General features: G+C 32.0%; 1 protein-coding gene across 1 annotated transcript in view; it reads left to right on the top strand.

The window, feature by feature from the left end:
• Nucleotides 1-4,951: 4,951 nt before the first annotated feature.
• Nucleotides 4,952-21,526, top strand: part of LOC121125352 (uncharacterized) — a 94,771-nt gene continuing 78,196 nt past the window's right edge. Inside the window, exon 1 of the mRNA XM_040720502.2 lies at nt 4,952-5,024. The gene's annotated coding sequence lies outside the window, so the exon portion shown is untranslated. The remainder of the gene's footprint in view (nt 5,025-21,526) is intronic.

Raw genomic sequence — 21,526 nt, 5'->3', positions numbered from 1 at the left:
TAAAATAATATTAAAGAGTGTTATTTTTTGGCCTCTATTATCTGTTACTTTGTCTACAAATTTATTAAAGTAAACAACGACCTTATTCTCAGAGTGGCCATGTTAGTTTTTGTATTTTCTTAGAATACTCACAGTTAATATTATTTGAATCTACTAATATTGATATATTTTCATGAAATTGTACTTTGTATTTATCCAATCAATACCTTCGTTTGGGTTTGATGGGTTGAAGTAACTTTAATATTTTTTTACCCAATTTTAAGATGAAAATTAAATTTTTTCTGAGTTAGACAATTTTTTTGAAAATTTATCGGGCCTTTTCAATTTTCCTCTGAAAAAATAAAAGGAGTCTTATTTAATATGACTTTTTTTTTAAACAAAATATATTATATTTTTTCAAAACAAATTCGTCTCAATAATCAAAAATGATATTACTAAAAAAATATGAAGAAAGGCCAATCAAAAAGGAAAATTCCTTGCTTTATAATGCGATAATTTTCAGTTGGAAAATGTAGAAAAAATTGCCCCCCCCAAAGAAACTCCCAGCAACGGCCCTGGTGAACAGTTCTATTGAGATTCTGACATTGATTAAAAAAGATTAAGAACCTTTTCTTGTAGAAAGCTACACTACAAACAATTGGAAGATATTCAATAGAATGATGAATTATGTAAAGCTATTAATAAAATAAATTATGAAAAGGAACCTTGAAAGATTCAATTTGTATTTAATATATAATATGGGTGTATATTAATATGTATATTAAATATTGAGGCCTCAATGCAAAATGCAGTATTAATACAAATATATATATGCCTTAAAGCATCACTCCTTAAAACGTTCGTTGATTCCACTTCCAGTACATTTTTTTTTCGAAGAAAAAAACGCTCATCAAATTAATCATTTTTTTTGTTTTCAAGTTATTAAAGGGTATATGAATTTGGTTTAATACTCAATTTTTAATTGAACGTGGCTATATTTGAAAATAAAAAGTATTTTTTTATTCGTATTCTTTGGTGTTGAGATTCGTCAAAGGTGTAGTAAGATCCTTATATTGCAAGTACAAGCCGAGTCTCAAGTAGTGTTGAATCGGTCCTAGGAATGATTGCCTGATCAGACGTCCCCACCTCCTTTCAAATCTTTTTATATTGTTGATTTTTTAAACCATTCAATGGTCTTAAGGACCGATGACGTTGTTACCTTTATTGTATTACGCAACCTTTCCTCCACAAAGACACAAGAAAAAAGGCCCAAAGTAATCTGGTAGTAAGTCAAATAAGTGAATCATATCCAATGCTATCTATCTCTGAAGTACTTCCACACTATGAATGTTATATTATTTATCCACAATTATTAAAACGAATTACACATATATATATTTCATAAAATCAACATCTTCTTCCACTCTTTATTCACAGAGGACTTAAGGTCGACAATGTTGCAGTTAAAGACTCGTTAGGCTTTGAACTCCACTTCCAACCAGATGTTGTAGTCCAGCAAGTTAAGGTACACGCTCTGTGGTGGCCAGAGTTACGCTGGAGGTCAATATGAAGACTCTAATAGGCCTTCATATGGAATTTTGAATGTTTTTGAGCCAAGAATGTCCTCTCTTCAATCATCTTTGACCTCTTTTAACACAGTAAACCGGTCTAAGGACGTCTTTTTGTGAATTTGGCAAAAAAACAAGACCGAGGTCACCTCAAAAGAGGGTTTGGCAGTTTTGAGGGCTAGCAAACTGGCCCACCGCTTTAGGGACGATCCCTGAGTCCATCCCTCTATCCCAGCGTTTGCAAATGTGATAGATAGTTTACTCTGAGCTGCTTAACGATGTCTCATATATTGACGTGAGGCCTATGTATTTCCAATCAATATCACGCTCTCATACCACACATTGCATTTCTCACACATTTGTACATTATTAGTAATCAAAACTGTTCAACATGGCTGATTTAGAACTATAATTATCTATCCAAATGGTCATAAGTACCACAAACAACCCACAACTGCAGTAATGATACTTAATCTGAAGTCGATAAATATTTTTATTTGTATGCAAATCAAAATTGTTTTTTGTTTTTTTTAATAATTTTTTTATATGATTTATTGAGCAAAGTTCCTATAACACTTTTCAAGCCATTGCTTAGATTGAACGGTGTTTTCTCCCATTAAGAAGCAGTGTCAAGTTAAAACATGATTTTTATATCCATTGTATTGAAGATCTCAAAAGTAGCTTCACATTTAGTACAATAACTCACAAACTAAAGAACAGAGTGTCATGAAATTTTGACGGATGTCTTTTGAAGGTTAGCATTAACTGAAAAGGAGAAGATTTAAAAAGAAAAAAAGCACCGTCTATTTATAAAGCCCTAAACTTTTTAGCCAATGTGTCATATGAAATACAAAGTAAATAGGAATTATATCCCTTCCATGATTTTTGTTCAAGTTTGTTTTTATATTGACACACCACAAATGCCTCTTTAAAAAAAAGGTCATTTAATACAAAGTTTTACCATAATGCATATACAACTGATGTTTGACTTCCACCGCGCTTTTTAATATTGACATCATAGTGTATGATTGGTTGCATGTTATGTCAAAATCTGTCTTTCTTACCAAGCAGTCGGTACGATACATCAAATTGAAAATTCTAGCAAACCCGATTACATGATGGTCTAACCTTGTATTTCTATTAACTTTGATTTAACACCAGAACAACAGATGGTAACACCCCCTCTTAAGTGACGGTGTATATCCAAAATGAGACCCCATACATTTTTCAATATTTGCAGCAGTAATTATGTTACGTTTTGCAAATAATGATGGACCTGGGACTTCCTTCGAAATGTTTTCTTGGCTAAAAAGGGATCTCTCTATTTCCTATTTGTTTCTGCCAGATTGTGTTATCCTTTCCGACATACCTTGACTCTCCTAATAAGTCGGTTGATTGATGATTCTTAGAAGGTGGAAATTGAGTCACTTGATTGCATCCTGGTATTTTTTGAAATGTTAAATATACCAATTAGTAGTAAATAAATACATATAACATCTAGCAAAACTAACAAAGGTATTCAACAAAATTACATAGCGACTGGCTTGTCAAAAACTTTAGAATAGTTATCAAAATTAGAAGTACTAGATTGAGGTGGTTGAATATATTTTTCATCTTCTTCCTTTTCAAAAGCATAACCTTCTGAATCAGATTACGATGTGGACACAAGATAATGTCTTATTTCGTCAATGGATAATTTCTTGTTGGACATCCTTGCACAAAAACAGGTAGAATCAGAACGGTCTGTTCATACACAATTGTAGGACAATAAGATTTTTGAAATGATTGGATATCAAATATCATACACATGTCTGTTAAAGTAGTGTTCACTATTTCAACAAAACGATTACTATTTTTTTTTTTTTTTTTTTTTTGTGGCTAATAAAATAAACTATGAAAATTCAAGAACTTATAAACACAAGCCATCAAGAAGTTTCTCACAATATTTCATTGAATCCCAAATGAGTATCAACAATTCTAGTTAAAAGCAAAAATTCCTTAATGATACCATCGTTATTCTAGTGTTAAAAAAATTAAGTCAAAATTCTAAAAGACGATATAATAGCACACCATTCTGTTAAAAATATTAACTCACTTTTTTAAGACACCTTGACTAAAAAAATACAAGAGTATTAAATTCAAATGACAAGCTCATTAGTCATGCCTTGGTTTTTGAAATTCAAAAAAAAAAAAAATCCAAAAATTTAAATTAAAAAAACTTCAAAAATCCATAGCTATTCACGATCAGTTACAGCTCAATAACAATTTATTCTCGAAAAAATCTCGAATATAAAATTTTTGGAAAAAAATTTCTAAAATTAAATTTTTTGCATAAAAATTTCAAAAATCATAAGCTTTAAAAAAAAATTAAATTTATTTATAAAAACATTACAAAAATCCAGAGTTGTTCAAAAGAGTGTAATTAGAGCAATATATTCATTTTTCTTGAAAAAATCTCGAAAATAATTTTTTTGGATAAACATTTCAAAAGTCATAAGCTTTTCTAAAAAATTTATTATTATTATTAAAACGCAATATATAGTCTATAATTTACGGACAGTAAAAGAAGGCAACCTGCATGGAATTTTTCATATTGCTAATCTTTATGCGAATGTTTTATTGAAGATTTAAACTCTTTTTTTTTTTTTTTTAGTTCATCGTCCAATTGATGTTATTTCTAAATTATTTATTTTAAATATTCTTGATTGTCCCATATTTTGTAATGGTCTTTTTAATTTTTGTTTGTCTAAATGTTTAAACGAATTATTTTTCAAGTATATTGTGTTATATTAATAAGATTGTAAGTGTTTAAATGCGTGCCAATAAAGGTCAATAATAAAAAAAATTAGCTTTTAAAAAAAATTAAATTTATTCATAAAAACATTAGAAAAATACATAGTTGTTTTAAAAAAATGTAATTTTAGGAAAAGAAAAAAGTTTCAAAATCCACAGCCAATCACAGAAAAGTAAATTTTTGGAAATAACTTTAAAAAATAAAATTTTTGGAAAAAAAATTCAAAAATAAAATGACCAAAGAAATTATAGTAAAAGACATCCCACAACCTGGGACGCCCCTGATGATAAAAAAGTGTCTGGTATCAACATTACTACAATATTTCTGTTCTTCTTTAGAAGCTATTAACTAATTCAATTCAAAAGTTGATATTTGATGCTATAAATATTATAGCATCAAGAAGAAATGTCCAGAAATGTTTCAGAAAAGTGTAAGAATATGTATTTATATGAATATTGTTTACATAAATAAGGATTTAAGCGCAATATTCCTCTAAGAAAGAGGAATTTCCCCCTTCCTAGATATGCATACTACAAAACATAAAGGCGCGGACAAGAGTAAGGAAGAAAAAATTATAAACAGTTTCTTGAATTGATGGTAGCATTCATTTATTCAGTCAGTCACTTTAGATTGGCAAGTTCATTTATGAGAAAAGAGCGTTGGGCTTTCATCCCTTTAACAAGGTAAGAACTTTGATATTTTTTTTTTACATTTGGAGACGTGTAAAAGGGACTATGGTCACACTAATTTGTGAGAATTTACAATTATCATATACAGGGGAAGGCAGCAAAACGTGGATACGAGAAGTTGCTCTAGAAATACTTTAATAGTTTTTATTTATATAACAAAAATTGTAAAAAAGGCCATTGCAAGTTTGTTCACTCAATATGCCCACCTTCAGCATCAATTACAGCCTTTACACGTCGCCGACAACCCTTGCAGGAGTTGATAACAAACCCCGAAGACAAGTTGTCCGACCCAGTCACTATGTCGTCTTGCAGTGAGTTGGATTCTCTCTCCAAAGTTGTCCACACAGCAAAGTTGAAAGCTGACGAGGAAGGTGTCACATATTTTTACTTCTCTAGCCTCTTGGCCTTCGTGACGATTTGGCAGGGTCCTACTTTATATTTTTCTCCAAGCTGGAAAAGACCTCGAACTCCGGATCCGTCATTAAATTGTGATTCTCTATCACAATCCACTTCTTGCTTTCCTTAAGAGTTATTCTCTATCATTTTTTATCTTGGCCACCTCCAAAACCAGGCTTTTGGAGCACTTCACAATCTCCATTTTCCTCGCCACCTCAATTCAGCAAATAGGAACTTTTTGTTTCTCTTTAAACAACTACTAACTAAGAGGTTTCAGAGAAAGAATGTTTTTTTTTTTCAAAATACATTTCTAATATAAAAAAATGACTGTTTCAATCCATTTTCCTAATTGGAAATTTGAAAATTATTTGAATGCAAATTATTCTACGGGACACAATTCTAGAGTGATCAAATTGGTGGCATCATATTTGGTGTCATCGAATAATTCTAGCGATTGTTCAAATCAAGTGATTTAAATCGGCTGAATTTTCTAGCTCGCCAGTTGTTTGGGAGTTGACAAACTGACGAATGATTTTTTTTCCCCTAGGACAATGCAGCTATCATTTTTATTCATTACATCATTATTTAATTTCCTATGAGGGAACCTCCTTTTCTACTGTATACAATTATATACAGAACTGAATGAGAACATTTGTGTGTACTCATATAGGACAGAGAGTAAACCTGAGAATGTTTTGTGGATTTATAAATATATGTCCTTGTTGGACACAGAGTAGAAATGAGGGTGACCATCAGCGTTATTCTTGCCCGTCTCCTTTTTTTTTTTCCTTCTCCCGCTCCCTCCCCCCCCTCACACGGCTGCTTGTAGCTGATCAAATGAAACGTCATAAAAGCTAAGTTACTCTCCTAAAGCATTCTTCTAATTATCAGGGTTACAAGTATGTTAATTTTCGGTTTCTTTGTTAAACATGCTCAATATGCTACCGATTAGCGTCAGTGATGATTAGAGCTTTGAAAATAAAAAAAGACGTTTCTGGTTGTAAATAGAAAAAGTATCCCATTCTTCGCTTCCGCAGGGGTGGGCTGGAGGGGCTGTAGACCCCCTCTACAAATTAAAAAATGTTTGCTTTTTAAAAGAAAGTTTAATATTTGATTTGATTTTTTTTTTTTTTCAAAACTTTAATATTTGAAACTTATTTTTGATATTTTTTTCCAAAAATTTTTATTTTTTATGAAAACCTGTGGAATATTTGATATTTTTTACCAAACTTTTTTTGAAAATAGCTGGATTTTTCAAAAAAATTTTGAACAGCTGGGAATTTTTGTACAAAAAAATTAATTTTTGGGATATAATTGTGGATTTTTGATTTTATTTTTTCTCAAAAACTTGATATTAAAAAAAAATTCCAAAAATAAATAATGTTTGAAATTTCTTTTCAAAAATTAAATATTTTTCATTTTTTTTCAAAAAAAAATCCAAACACCAAGCCCCCTTCCCCAAATATAATTCTGCAGACTGTTATCGTCATGTTTTCTACAGCTCTAAGATTGATAATTGTATTGTATGTGAACATTTTTAAGATCAAGGCCTTGTTCATTCAAACTTATTATTTTAGAAAACATAAAAGAAGATTTAGGATATAATTAACTCATTTCATCCAAATATTAAATATACATAAAGTTACCTAATTTCTATAACTAGTAACTTATATACATAAGAATTAAGGATATTATAATACCTCATTTTGTTTGATCAGATTGGGGATTTAAACAAAGTCCTTGTACATTTGTAAAAGACTCTTTTAACTATTTCACAGAAATGACCGTGGCGGATATGGTTTATAATTTTCCTTTCTGGAGCCTGGTAATTTTGCCTTAAACTATTTCACCTCCAGGATATTTTGCCATAAAATAAATTAAAATGATGTTTAAATGTCGTTATTGCTTATTTTTGGTTGAATTGATGTTCCCTATGAAATTTTTAATCAAAATGTGCAATTTGTATTACTATAAAACGCTTTAAATTTTTGTTTTCTGCTAAACTAATGAAGGATTTATACTCTTGCCTCGTGTTAGGTTGTTCTGTAATCCATGAGTTTATTTTAGTATTAATAATCCATCATGTCTAATGATAATTACTAACAGAGAAGTAATTAGCAATTCTTGTAACAGAATCATTCAAAACCATTACATAGTGAGATTTCGTTGGTGTATGCATTGGTATTTTGGGCATACTTCCATCATTTTTCCAACGGAAAACAACCATTTAATGAGTTTTATAGTAATAGTAATTACATAATTTAATTAAACAGTTTAAAGACAACATTAATTTTAACCAATAATAATAAAAGTGACGTATAAATCTTATTTATTTATATATTAAATATCCTTGAGGCAAAATGGTTTTAAGGCAAAATGTCCTAAGGCAAAATTACCTAGTTCTCTTCTTTCTATCCTGACAAGGAGAGCGGCAAATTGAAATTCAATCATTGCATCCTTTTTTATAATATGGAGAAAAAAAAAATTACAAAGGGAAGCGATGCAGCGTGACGCAAGTTACTTATTATTGATTGGGGATTGAGCAAGACGAATTTGCGCGCTACAACTACCAACGAAGGTATTTCGGATATTGTCATGGTTCATGACAGATACAAAAATAAAATAACTGATACATTACATGATGAGAACGAGCCAATGAGAAGGAATCCACTCCAGCTCCAGCAGCATCACTTAGTCACAGATAAACTCCGAGTCTCGCTTCCGTATAATGAGACCTTCCATCTACTTATAAGATCCTCCAAAGTTAGAATTGTCCGAATAACTCTAAATAGCCAAAATTCTTCTTGTCCTACTCCAAAAATTTATAATTCATTGCGCAGTGTAAAAAATATTTTGTTGTTATGATATGGTGTATTGAATGTTAATTTTTTGCTTTTGTTGTCTTCAATTTTGAGACTAATATCTTTGTATCAATTTGTTGACAGGAATAGGTATCGAAATTGTCATTTCAAGAGGACATGCCATTGCCGTATATCTTCCTCTGACATAAGAAAATGATTTATTCATCATAGTTCACGTCTTTTTATCGTTTATTTTACAGTATTCTTGAGCCCAAACTTTAGGCATACGACAAAACCGAAACCAAAGAATGCAAAAATAGCAATAATGCATTTTTTTGTAAAAATTATCGCATTGTACTTGGCAATATTCATTTTTGATGCACTGGGCTCCCCATTGGCACTTTTGTTAAACTTATCATAAATAATCTTATCTGCCTTATTATAAGTTATACAACCAACACCTTTTAAGGAACCTAAATGAATTTTATCACGGGATACTTCAAATATGAGCGAAAAAGCACTGAGCCAAACTGTTGAAATACATTACAGAAACAACTTCGTCACGAAGTCGTATCGCTAATGTATTTTAACTATTTGGCTTAACGCTCATTCGCTCATATCCTAAACATCCTTTCGTAAAAGAAATTTAGCACCCTTAGGAGATGTTTGTTGTATAACGTCTAATAAGACGGATAAGATTATTTATGATAAATTTAAGGAAAGTGTCAATGGGGAGCCCAGTGCATCAGAAATGAATATTGCCAAGTTCAACGCGCGAATTTTTACAGCAAATTGGATAATTGCTATTTTTGCATAATTTGGTTTCAGTTTTACCGTATGCCATGATTTTGGGCCCAATAATAATATAAAACAAACGATATGGAATCGCCGTATCTCATGGACAATGTGCTTGGGAGAAATTATTTTCTTGAATTCAATGTGTGTAAGTTCGCGCACAGGTGATTACTAAAGAAGCAAATATAGTATTTGTATATGGACTTCACACAAAATTCCTAAGTTAGTTGGAGTAATTATAATACTAATTATAGTGTTTAATTATACTTAATCAGTTTCACTCCATCTAACCAAATAAAGGAACTTTCTTTTTTTTAAGAACCATAAAAAGACGTGAACTTATTTTGTTAGAAGGTTTTTGTCCAAAGAATTTTTGAAACCATTTGACTTTATGGAATTCATTTCCATACAATTTTTTTTTATTATTCAGAAGAATACATTTCATATTGTAAGAATACTACAATGTTCGCCAAAGCAACGCCAAGTAACCCTTTGCTAATATTGTATTAAAATTGAAACTAAAAATTGTTCAGATGAAGTCTTCCATTGAAATAAGAGAATGATTTATTCATCATAGTTCACGTCTTTTTATCGTTTGTTTTACAGTATTTTTGAGCCCAAACTTTAGGCATACGACAAAACCAAAAACCAAGGAATGCAAAAATAGCAATAATGAATTTTTTTCTAAAAATTCTCGCGTTGTACTTGGCAATATTCATTTTTGATGCACTGGGCTCCCCATTGGCACTTTTGTCAAATTTATCATAAATAATCTTATCTGCCTTATTATGAGTTATACAACCAACACCTTTTAAGGAACCTAAATGAATTTTATCTCAGGATACTTCAAATATGAGCGAAAGAGCACTGAGCCAAACTGTTGAAATACATTACAGAAACAACTTCGTCACGAAGTCGTATCGGTAATGTATTTTAACTATTTGGCTTATCCCTCATTCGCTCATATCCTAAACATCCCTTGGTAAAAGAGATTTAGCACCTTTAGGAGATGTATGTTGTATAATGTCTAATAAAACGTATAAGATTATTTATGATAAATTTAAGAAAAGTGCCAATGGGGAGCCCAGTGCATCAGAAATGAATATTGCCAAGTTCAACGGGCGAATTTTTACAGCAAATTGGATTATTGCTATTTTTGTATTAATTGGTTTAGGTTTAGTTGCATACCTAAGGTTTGGGGCCCAAAAGTACTACAAAACAAATTATAAAAAGATGTCAACAGTCATTAATAAATCATTCTCTTATTTCAATGGAAGATTCGTCAGAAGAATTTTTAGCAAATGAAATAATACTGGTAAAGGGTTACCCGACTTTGCTGCGACAAGCCTTGTCTTATTTTTAGAGGCAGTATAATATAACGCCTGTATATTATATAAAATGTATTATCATTAACTAAAAAAAATTTGATAAACTTCAAATTATTGACCATATGTAATGCATTAAAAAAACAATTAATAGGTGAAGTTCATTCCATCTTTTTTTGTCACAAAATTGCCGAATCGAAATTCATGTAGAAAATTGTAAAAAACTGCCTTGAACTAATTTTACATAAAAGAGTAGTTAATAGCATTAATGCTAATTTAAAGAAGAACACAAACCTTCCCATATTTATTTCGTACATGACAAACAAAAAAAGTAATGTAGAATAATGAAATTTGAAGAGTAAATTCTCAAAAAGTTAGATGGAAAAAAAAAAATCAAAAAGTTACTCCGCCCCTTGAATAACTTTAGTTAACATCACCGAATCATTGGGTCGATACAGGTTATAAATTTCCAATATGCATACAGCGTAATATGAAGATATGATTTGATATCCGTATTATAATGGTGAGGGGAACGTCTTTTTGCAGTTGCAGCTTGAAAATGTGTTGTTTTCCAAAGATGTTATTTTCTTTATTTTATTTTTAATCTTGAAGATAGAAAAATATGTATAAAATAATCATTACTCTGTCAAAGATGAAGAGTAAGAAATGCTAATTTTTTAGTATAAGACATTTTTGGATTTGTAGTAGAATTGTGGATCGACATTGGAGTACCTATATCCTTGCTCGATAAGGAGTGGGATTTGTAAATACATATGTATCTTATCTCCCAACAGCTGCTTGTAGCTGATCTAATAAAACGCCATGACAGCTAAGCTGCTCTCCTCCAAAACATTGCTTAAATTGTCAGGGTGAGAATGTTTATTTACACTTTTTTCAACATGCTCAAAACATTAGCGATTTTCATTACTAGACATTGAACTGACTTATTTTTTGAGTTAATAATAAGTGACGAAAAAAAGTTCAGAGCCTTTTTTTCACTTTCTTTTGACAATAAAATTAGCATAGTTATACTTATTCCGTTGAGAGGGTTCCAAACGATTTTCTGGCTAATCTTCAGTTCCTGGACAATGTAATAAGTGTTCATATGCCGGTCCAACTCGAGTATTTCTACTATTTTAACCACACTTTCGACGTCCATATTAACAGAACAGAGCCGTTGCAACCACCGCTTTGATGTTGCATCCGATACTGTATTGGGTCCATCAACAGTACAATTTTTCTCGTCCGCACAGCCTTTTCATCTTGGTCGTAGTGATACTGAAGAATTTATCGAACTTTCTCATTTTTACTTCCATTTTGGGCAGCTGTAATGCACATCTGGCTTCACCAAAGACAAAACTTAGCCTTTAAGCATACTTTTAGGGTTTTTTTAAAATCTAATCTATTAATCGTGAGATAAAGCTCACTTAAGACATCTAGTGAAAAACAATCAAAACTTCTTTCTTTTACCTAATATTTTTTCCCTTATAGGTAAATATTTGATTTTTCCGGGACAAAATCAAATAACCGAATTCGGGCCAAGTAATTTAGATATCTCTGAGATCATTTTAGTTTTGAAAAAAAAGTGATTTTTTGGTCGGAATTGGGAAATTATCTAGCAGTCGTACTTTTTGTATTTCTGAGTATTTCGTTTATGAGATAAAAAATATTGTGCATCTTACGTTTAATCATTTAAGTTGTATACTAAGGTGTGCTCAATGATTTGTAGTTTCCCTTTCTGTTCAAAGATTTTATTCTTGGACTTATTGTTCGACAAATATCACTTCAACTATCTAGGGGTCCATTTTGCTACATAACTTCACTTAAATAGCCAATCTTACCGTTTTAGGACTAAAAAAGGAGAAAAAAATGATGGTTAGATTATGTTATTTTTTGTATATAATCTAACTGTCATTTAAATCATTAAAAAATGATGGAATGCTAAATCATATGGTTCTAGGATAATTCGTGCAGGTAACTTTTGCCCTAATATACATTTATTATTGCAAAAATATCTTCTCACATGTAATTTATGGATTAAAATGAGCTTCTGTACAGTTGAACTCATTTGTAATACATTTTTGCATTCAGTATCGAATATACCTTACTAGGTATTAGGCAATGGAGATACACTTCTATCTATTTGAGAGTAGCAATTCCCTGAGGATCATATTTTAATTTTTGGAGCAGAAAGTGGGATTCTTGACCATCTTAATTACATGCAATTGGGCTTCCGACGAAACTTTCAAATTCTGGCAATGCATATATTATTAACTTTTTTACAATAAGTGCCGTTATAGGGCAAACATGTGTACCTCCTCTTTTTGCGTTCCTTCCATCTAAATTGCAGGAGACATACCACCGATTATTCCAAGCGTTGAAGAGACTAAATAAAGCTCTGAAACCGGGATTATTTATGATTGATTTTGAAAAGTACTTGTTGAATTCATTTTGGCAAGGTTGTCAATTTAAAAAAAATGAATTATAAAGGACTCCAAGTAAAGGAGACCCATTCTAAGTCCGAAAAATTAAGTACGAAGATACATTTTGCTCTAATATATATGACGGTAAAAACTTCCCTGGAAGCACATGGCCAGTGCAACAGCTCCAGTCGCCAAATTATATATTAATAAGGCTACGTAGACGCAAATTTAATTCAATACGTAATTATAAATTCATGCATGATTGCTGATTTATGATCGTAGATTTTGAGGAAACTTCAACTGATGAAATTACGTAATGCTAATAGACCATTAAAGATTAGTCCTAGAACTAACAAAATCAATCAGGATTGGACTGAGAGGAATACCGTTTTTATACTCGTAATTTTTCCGACCGATCCATCCAAACTACAAATAGAACAGATAATTCACTATTTTATGAAAGGATGAAGATGTTGTATACGTCATGAAGAGAAGTGGCAGAAAATGATTAAGTGACGTCATCTTTGGGACAAAACAACTAGTAATCTACTCAAGCTAACATCCTTATTTTAAAGCTTTAATAAACAATGCCCATAGACGGATAATCATTTCTACTGTTATTTTTCTTTATTCCCTTAAACTCCACTTTTTCTCAACAAAAGTCACAACCCTAGGAATAACACCCTGTCGTAATATAAAATACCAATGGCTGTAAAACTAATTAACAGCCAAATTATGCTACTTATTCCCATCTTCTTTTGATTTTATATTCCTTGCTTAATGGTGGAGTTTAATTAGTAGCCATTTCTGAATAAATGACTTGTAAAAGAAAAGAAAATAAGGGGAATAACGAGTTTCTCTTAATATTTTTTATACCATTTCTTGTATAGAAGAGCTTTTAAGGCACTACTTGATTAAGTTTTAATCTCTACTAAACATATAGAACTTATTAGGGAATCTTTATTTTTAAATGAGATTTTTGTTAGTGAGCCACGGGATTTTAGGATTGTTAATATAATTTTTGTTTCGATTTTTTTTTTTGCATAAACTCTTACTTATACATTTCCCATTTACATTAATTTATGACAGAGGTTGAAGTATAAAATGATCCTACTTTTTGATATAAGGTTGGAGAAAATGTAATTTAGTATTTCCCCGCCACTTTTATAAACTAAGTATATCTTGTTCATTATTGGTCACATTGGATCATACAGTTGTACGTTGTAAAGGTGTAAATGTATACTACAAACTCTTTTAGGAAAATATTGACCTTGGCCGATTCAGTCGTGAATTATCGTGCGTCAAATATGGAGTTCTCAAAGGAATAAATTTGCCATATTTTAAAATTTTACTACTTTAAAGGTAAAAACGCGTCAAAAGCGATATATACGGCCCTATACTCCTTCAGTTCGTATTGCACAACAGTTGTTTGAGTTATTTTTTGCCCACTCCATTTTGCCCTCTACAGTGAATAACAGCGATGAACAGAAGCGGTCAGCATTGGTGAATAGGAGACAACTAGACATCATCAAGACAACGCCAGGCCGCACACATCTTTGATAACACCCCAGAGGATCCAGTAGGTCGGATGAGAAGTTCTTATGCATCCAACCTACAGTCCAGACCTGGCACCAAGTGACTACCACCTATTTTCGTCTTTGGCCAATTTGGCAGCGTTACAAATTTGGCTGCAATAGAGGCCTTGTCGAAATTGGTTGTTTAGGTTTTTTACCTATAGGGACAAGGGCTTATATGAGAAGGGCATTACGAAGTGAGGTTCTCGTTGGTAGCAAGTAATCCAATAGAAAAGTGCATAGTTGTCTTAAATTGGATGATTGTTAAACTTCCGATAAAGCATTGAAAAAGAGCGAAAAATATGAAATTACTTTTTCTACAAGCTATTATATTTCATCTGTGAACAAGAATTGAGTGTGGTATTCTTAAACTAATTATCCTCCATTTCTTTTTCAACACATTTGATTAATATTTTGAAGGGGTCGCCAATTGGAATTCAAACAGCAACAATTTATCGTCATTGAAAATGAATTATAAATTGTTTGGTTCTATTTGAAAGGCCATATCAGTGTGAAAATAAATTTGAAAAATAAAATGAAAGTTTTTTATTGTATTGTTTAGTGAACATTCTGGGGTATCTCTAATTGTCCTAAAAATTGAGTTATAAGTATTTAATTGACAGAATTATGTCTATGACTTATTGGCTTGCATGTTTATATGATGAAAAAGAACTTGTGATTTTTTCTGTACTTGATTTTCATTGTACCACAAATATTGTAAATATACAATTTTCAGGTCATGAATGAAAAAATATACCTACTCAGGAGGAAAATATTTAAGCAGCTTTCATTTAGCCATTTATTTGTATAATTTTTCTCCAAGGGAATAACTTATACACCCCTTGAACCAAAGCTACAGAGTGGTCCATTAAAATTCGCACATTTAGAATTTTAACCTTCAACAAGATATCATTTATCAACTAAAATATAATTTCAACAAAAGTTATATTATAAATAAATGAGATCTCTTAATCATTAATGTAGCCGTCCTTAACGCCGATGATGGCGTCCAAGCGGCGGTGGTCCAAGGCCTGGCAACCACTACCAATGTAGTCCGTTGTCATGGGGTGCCAGTTTTCATCTAAAGTGACTTTGAGGGCCTCGGTATTTGGATGACGGACACGAAGATGGGAAAGGAGGAGATTCTTTATTGCTGGTGACACAAGTGGCCTCCCTATCCTCACAAAGTTGTTAGTAGCCACTTTTAGAACAGCTCTATGAACGGTGTGACGTGGAACCCAGAGTTATTTTGTATGTGCTGTCGTGGATTTGAGGAGTTGCCCTGGGCTGTTTCCTTTAACTCCTCCAGATCCAGTTTGGCCTTTTTAAACACAACCTTTTTTTTGCTCTAACGTTTAAGACTTTCTGACTGCGTAAATGGGGGTCCTGGAGAGTCCCAACTACTTTAATTGGATTATGGCATCAGAACACATATAGGGATGCCCCTTACATCTTTAGACAAGACGGGGCACTCTCCCAAGAAACGAAAAAGTGTGAAGGACTGGTGAAAGCAAATTTCAAGGTATTTTGGGGAAAGAATAAGTGGCCTCCTTGTAGGCTATTTTGTAGGCTTGTTTGCTATTAAATTGAAGGAACGTACGCCACAATGGATTTTTTTTTCGCGAAAAGCCCAAATGAAAGCATATATATTTAAGTAGCAGGAGTACTCTGTCTTGCTTGGATTAATTAAGTTTCGACGAACATACAAAACAGAGAGGGACTTTTTCCACGTGTGGATTCCAACCATTTTGAATCCAAATAAAAAAATACTGAATTGTTTAAAAGACGTTGCCGTGTTGACAGGTTCTAAATTTAAATAAAAATGAATCACATGGCGGTCGTTTCGCTAAAGAATGGAAAGAAATCAAAGAATGAACTCCTGTATCGGTCTTATATAAAATTCCGTCTTGACCGATGGTATTGATCAATCGTAGATTACGTCATATGTATTTCAAAATTCTAGAGGTGGGCACAAACGTCATATAACGTGTAGCATAAACAACACATAAATCAGGATACGGAAGAAATCGGTCCATAGATTCAAACTAAATTGAATTTATCTATATTTGAGATCAAAACAATCGTTTGACGACTTTGAAGCGAGTGAATTTCAGACTTTGGTCTGAGTTTCCGGTCCATTTTTGTTTTAAAAAATGGAACGACGTAGCTAAATGAACAATACACTCCGGAGAATTTATTGTTCTGAACTCAATGCGCGTATGTTGGCGTCCCGTTCGTTCCTAGAGAAGGAAATATACTTAATGTATGGACTTCAAAGAAGATTCCTAGGTCGGATGGAATATATGAAATACTATAAAGTTTACTAATAATTCATCTTACATTTGACCAATTAAAGGAACATTTAAAAAAATCAAGACCAAACCGAAAAAAACAAAAAAAAACTCGAACCGATTTACAACTCTACTAGTTATCATTCTTATTAGTTGTAATTCTTGAAATTGCAAAAAAAAAATGTCTTATCGGTCCTTCACTTGATATTATTGCACATAATGACCGTTAGGTCGCAGTAAATTACTGTAGCATTTTTCCAAAATATTGCGTCAGTAATTGATAACCTATTGTGCTGACAAAAATGAAATCCAATGACTTCAACGCGTCAAACCCAGTGGAAGAGAATAAACGAGGTTATGATGATTGGTGCTGGTTTTAAGGACTGTGACGTCATGAAGGATTCCTCCATGGTGAAGAACACAGTGAAGACCATCATTGTCATTTGTTTGTTTTTTAGCCCACAAGTCCCAGATGTGGCTGTCCAAGAACTTCGATTACTACACCAGCCCAAATATCTAGCCTCCCAACAGCTCCGACTGCAATCCCTGCGACTTCTACCTGTGGAGTGCAGTTGAACGGGGCACCAATTGAACCTTCTGCAACACGGTGGCCGAGTTAATTCAGCGCATTATTGTGATTTTCAACAAGTTGCCCAAGGACCAGGTTAAGTGTGCCTACAATAGGTTGAGGTCCAGGCTGTCGGAGGTCATCGCCACTTTGAGTAGAATGTAAAGCTAGAAGCCACACTTTTCAAATAGTTTTTGATTTTTTTTTGGTTTAATAAATTATTAAAGATTTTAAGCATTGTATTGTAAATTTTTTGGAATGTGTCAAAATACATATATCGTCAACCCTATACATTGTTATTTATTATAAAGTAACTTTGCGACAGTGACAAGAAACACAAAAAATTTGATGAGATTCAGTGATAAAAATCAAGGCAAATAAAAAAAACTATACCAAGTGTGTGGCAACATAAATATATTTTTCCATAAGACAATCAATCATGTTTTACCCATCAGAAAAGTTTTTACACAGTTTTGATAATCATATCAAATAGGTGACTACTCCCATTGTTGAATAAGCCGAACTTTTGGTACGAAAATGTATTCGTAATATATTTTAACTGGCTCAACACTCCCAAGGATTCCTTGGTAAATGAGATGTATGACTGTAAGAAAGTGTTTGTTGTATAACGTCTAATCAAAAGGATAAGATTATTTATCATACACTAGTACAAACACGCTATCTTAAAGATAGCCAATTCAAAATTAAAAAGATTTTATATATATTTAGCTAATTTATGTTAAAATTCTAAACTAAAACGATTTACTATAAACTATAATGATAAAATAGGTAATTTTCTATTGTAAAACCTCCTTGTATACAACTTTTTATGGTGTTTCTGTCCATTTGATGTAAATATAATCAAACATGCACCCCCTTTTGACACTCTTGAAAATCTAACATATAATTGATCATGTACACATACTGATTTTGGTAAATAAAGAGCAATTTTTCAAATGTTCGACCCTTTGCCGTGTTCTTTCTTCAACCATAATGAAGGTGAAAGATACATACTAAGATAAACTCACTCATTCTCTTCCGAATTCCCTTTTTTTTAATTCATATTTAATATATTTACGTTTTCCTTTTTTCTGTTGCTACAATAATTCGTTGTTTTTTTTTCGACAACCAATAACTTTTAGAAACAGGGAATCGATCTTTTTATATTAAAAAAACAACTTATTAGCTAAAAATCAAACTTGCCTTCCACCACCCAGGAATCTGGTCTAATCAGAGTTAAACATTTTTGAAATAAATCCGTTTTTATCCTCTTTTTTCAAAGTGGGACCTACATCACACGCACACACATAAATTTAACTAAAGTGGGGAATGGGAGCCGAGTGCATCAGAAATGAATATTGCCAAGTTCAACGCTACAATTCTTAAAGCAAATTAGATCATTGCTATTTTTGCATTCTTTGGTTTCGGTTTTGCCACATACCTAAATTTTGAGGCCAAGAATACAATAGAATAAACGATAAGAAGACGTCTACTTTGATTAATAAATCACTCTCTTATTTCAAACGAAGATTGTTGTCTGAAGAATTTTTAGACCCCATTTGACTAATTGAATTCATATAATAATAATACTAGCAAAGGGTTAAACGGCATTACTTGGGCCGGCATCAGTGTATTCTTCCAGGCCTTATAATATAACCCCTGTATATCAGATGAAATGTATCATTATGAATTTTATACAAAAAATAATAATAATTAATAATAGCATTTATTGGCAAATTAAAGAAGAACACAGACCTTCCAAGATCCAAAATCAAAAAAATAATAATGTCGTTGATAAAATAGCTTCTACAACTATGTTTCTTTTTTGGTTTTTTTTTGCAAATATTTGAAAAATTATGGAATAAAATGGTGCGGAAATTGAAAATACACTATGATAGTCTTAAGATTTAAGTTTTATATCCAAAATGCACTGTTTTATGGAATTTCTTCTTAAAAATTGAAAATTGTTGCTCGATAAAAAAAGGAAAAAAATGGAGAAATTATTAAGGAAAGGATAGATATTATGTGTCAAGTTTATTTACAAACAAATTTCTAGACATTTTATCACTAAATCTACGATTCCATCTTCTTTTTAAATTTTTTTCAACCAAAAAAATAAAAGAAAAAAAAACTGCAATGATCGCCCATTTCTTATTTTCCCCATAACTATTTTGATTTTGAATAAATGTAGAAAACGGGTTTTTTTTTAGGCACCAGTCACTTTTTGTTTCATAACTCAACTACCTCCTATCAGTCTCCTTGAGCATGTAAAACCAATTTTATTGTTTTTGTTATAGAATAAGTCCACCTTACATAAACCCTGGACAGAAAATAGGCACCCCATCTTAGCCTGGCCAGTTTCAAAAGAAGGACACATACAAAGTTTCAGTCTGCTAGGCCCAAATGTGTGGGCACCCATAAAAGACACACACATACATTGAATTTTATATATTTTTGATTATTTTTTTTTATTATTATTGATTGTACGATTTTTATTCAATGGATTATGTAGTCATGAATAAATAATGATGATTGAAAAAAAGTACTAATATTCAATGCAAGTAATAAGTATTTTTTTTAAAGCCATTTGATTAATTTTCATACAGATTTACGGGAAATTTTATCCATTTTATGTTATACAAATATCAATTTTGATTACTCTTTTGGGTGTAAGGTCCAGAGATGTGACTTTTTAACCTATTTTACTAGTACAGACAGTCAAAAATTCATGCTGTCCTCACAAAAGCACAGCATATTTTGACACCCTTAGGTCAAGGAAAGGGAAAGGCAATGTTCATTATTTATTTACATGGCTTAATTAGTTTTCGTCAGTATCTTTAATGTTGTAAAATCTGAAAATATATGAATGCTGAGTAAAGGCCAAGGGAAAAAAAATAAAAAATAATACATTTGAGCCCCAAACCCCCTCTTCAATTATAATGCAATTTATAACTTCAGTGAAAGTCTTCTACCGTAAGATAAAAAAGATCCACATTTTCTCAGATCCGGATCGGCTTGGATCTTTAGCCTTAATTCCTTTTGTAAATTTTGAAAAATGAGCTTTCGGATCCAGATCTCAAACTAAAATTAGACGGATACATGTTTCGAATTTTAAAAGTATTTTACTCGAAGTTCATACTCTAATTTAATTGGATCCGGATTAAAGTTCCATTTTCAATGAGTACTGATGACGAAACAATAAATAATTGAATGTTATTACAATTAGAACATACGCATTAGTTATTATTAAAATAATTTTTATAATAATATTGGGCACGTCGTTACCTTTATTGTATTTCAGAACCTCTCCTCCGAAAAGAAACAAAAAAGGCCAAAAATCAATTAACAGTTGACCAATTCTTCCAGCTAGGTTATTGAATAATAGTTAATAACTATTCACAGCTTAATAGAAGTAATTTGTATCCAACTAATGAATGTTAAAACACGGATTTGTTTGCTTGGCTTTACCTCGCTAACACAAACTTATATAGTTTTTTTTGTTTTTTGTGGTCAGCTTTCGATTTTTTGTTCTTCTTCTTTACTCCTAATCAGTGTTCTGAAAGTTGATTGGTTGAATTATAATGAGGTCCTTTGAAACTCTGATCAATTCTTAACAATCATTGAATAATTCTATAGTTGAGAAATTAGCTAACTACCAACTGATTTTTAACCATTTCTTCTATTAAAATAAAAGTAACGTTGCCTGGAATGAACACACCATGCAACTGCTTATGTAGATGTGGCTCCAAGTACTAATCCAAATAAATTGAAATGCTACGTTCGATATAGATAAAATCTTTTTATATGTATACACAGGGTGTCCACGATAAATTGGAACTATCTTAAAATTCAACCTGCTAGATAAAAATGGAATTTAGAGTGTATTTGTTAATATGAAAAAGTTAGACATGATATTAAACAATAAATTTATTCAACATGTCCTCCCTCAGCAGCCACCATCTTCTCCATCCTGCCCCTAAAGGATTTGTATACCATGATGACTTCCGCAGAATCGACAGCATTCCACTCCCTCGTAATGGAGCCCTTAAGGGCCGCGATGCTCTTGTGGCTGATCTTGCACACCTCCCTCTCCAACTTCCCCTACCAGTAGTAATCACACGGATTGAGGTTGGGTGAGTTGGAGGGCCAGGTGTTGCGATCCCAGAAAGTGATGTCGTGGGAGTTGAAGAGGTTAGTGGTCCTCATGGCGATGTGTGCAGGCAATGACTCTTGTTGGAATATGAACTCCCTCCCAGCGGCCGTATCCTTCATCCAGGGGATGACGAACTCCTCCATGACTTCGCAGTACCTTATCGCGTTAAC

The sequence above is a fragment of the Lepeophtheirus salmonis genome, chromosome 10 (assembly GCF_016086655.4).
Source record: "Lepeophtheirus salmonis chromosome 10, UVic_Lsal_1.4, whole genome shotgun sequence".
In the NCBI taxonomy this organism is placed as follows: Eukaryota; Metazoa; Arthropoda; class Copepoda; order Siphonostomatoida; family Caligidae; genus Lepeophtheirus; species Lepeophtheirus salmonis.
This window is presented reverse-complemented; position numbering and strand designations above follow the sequence as displayed.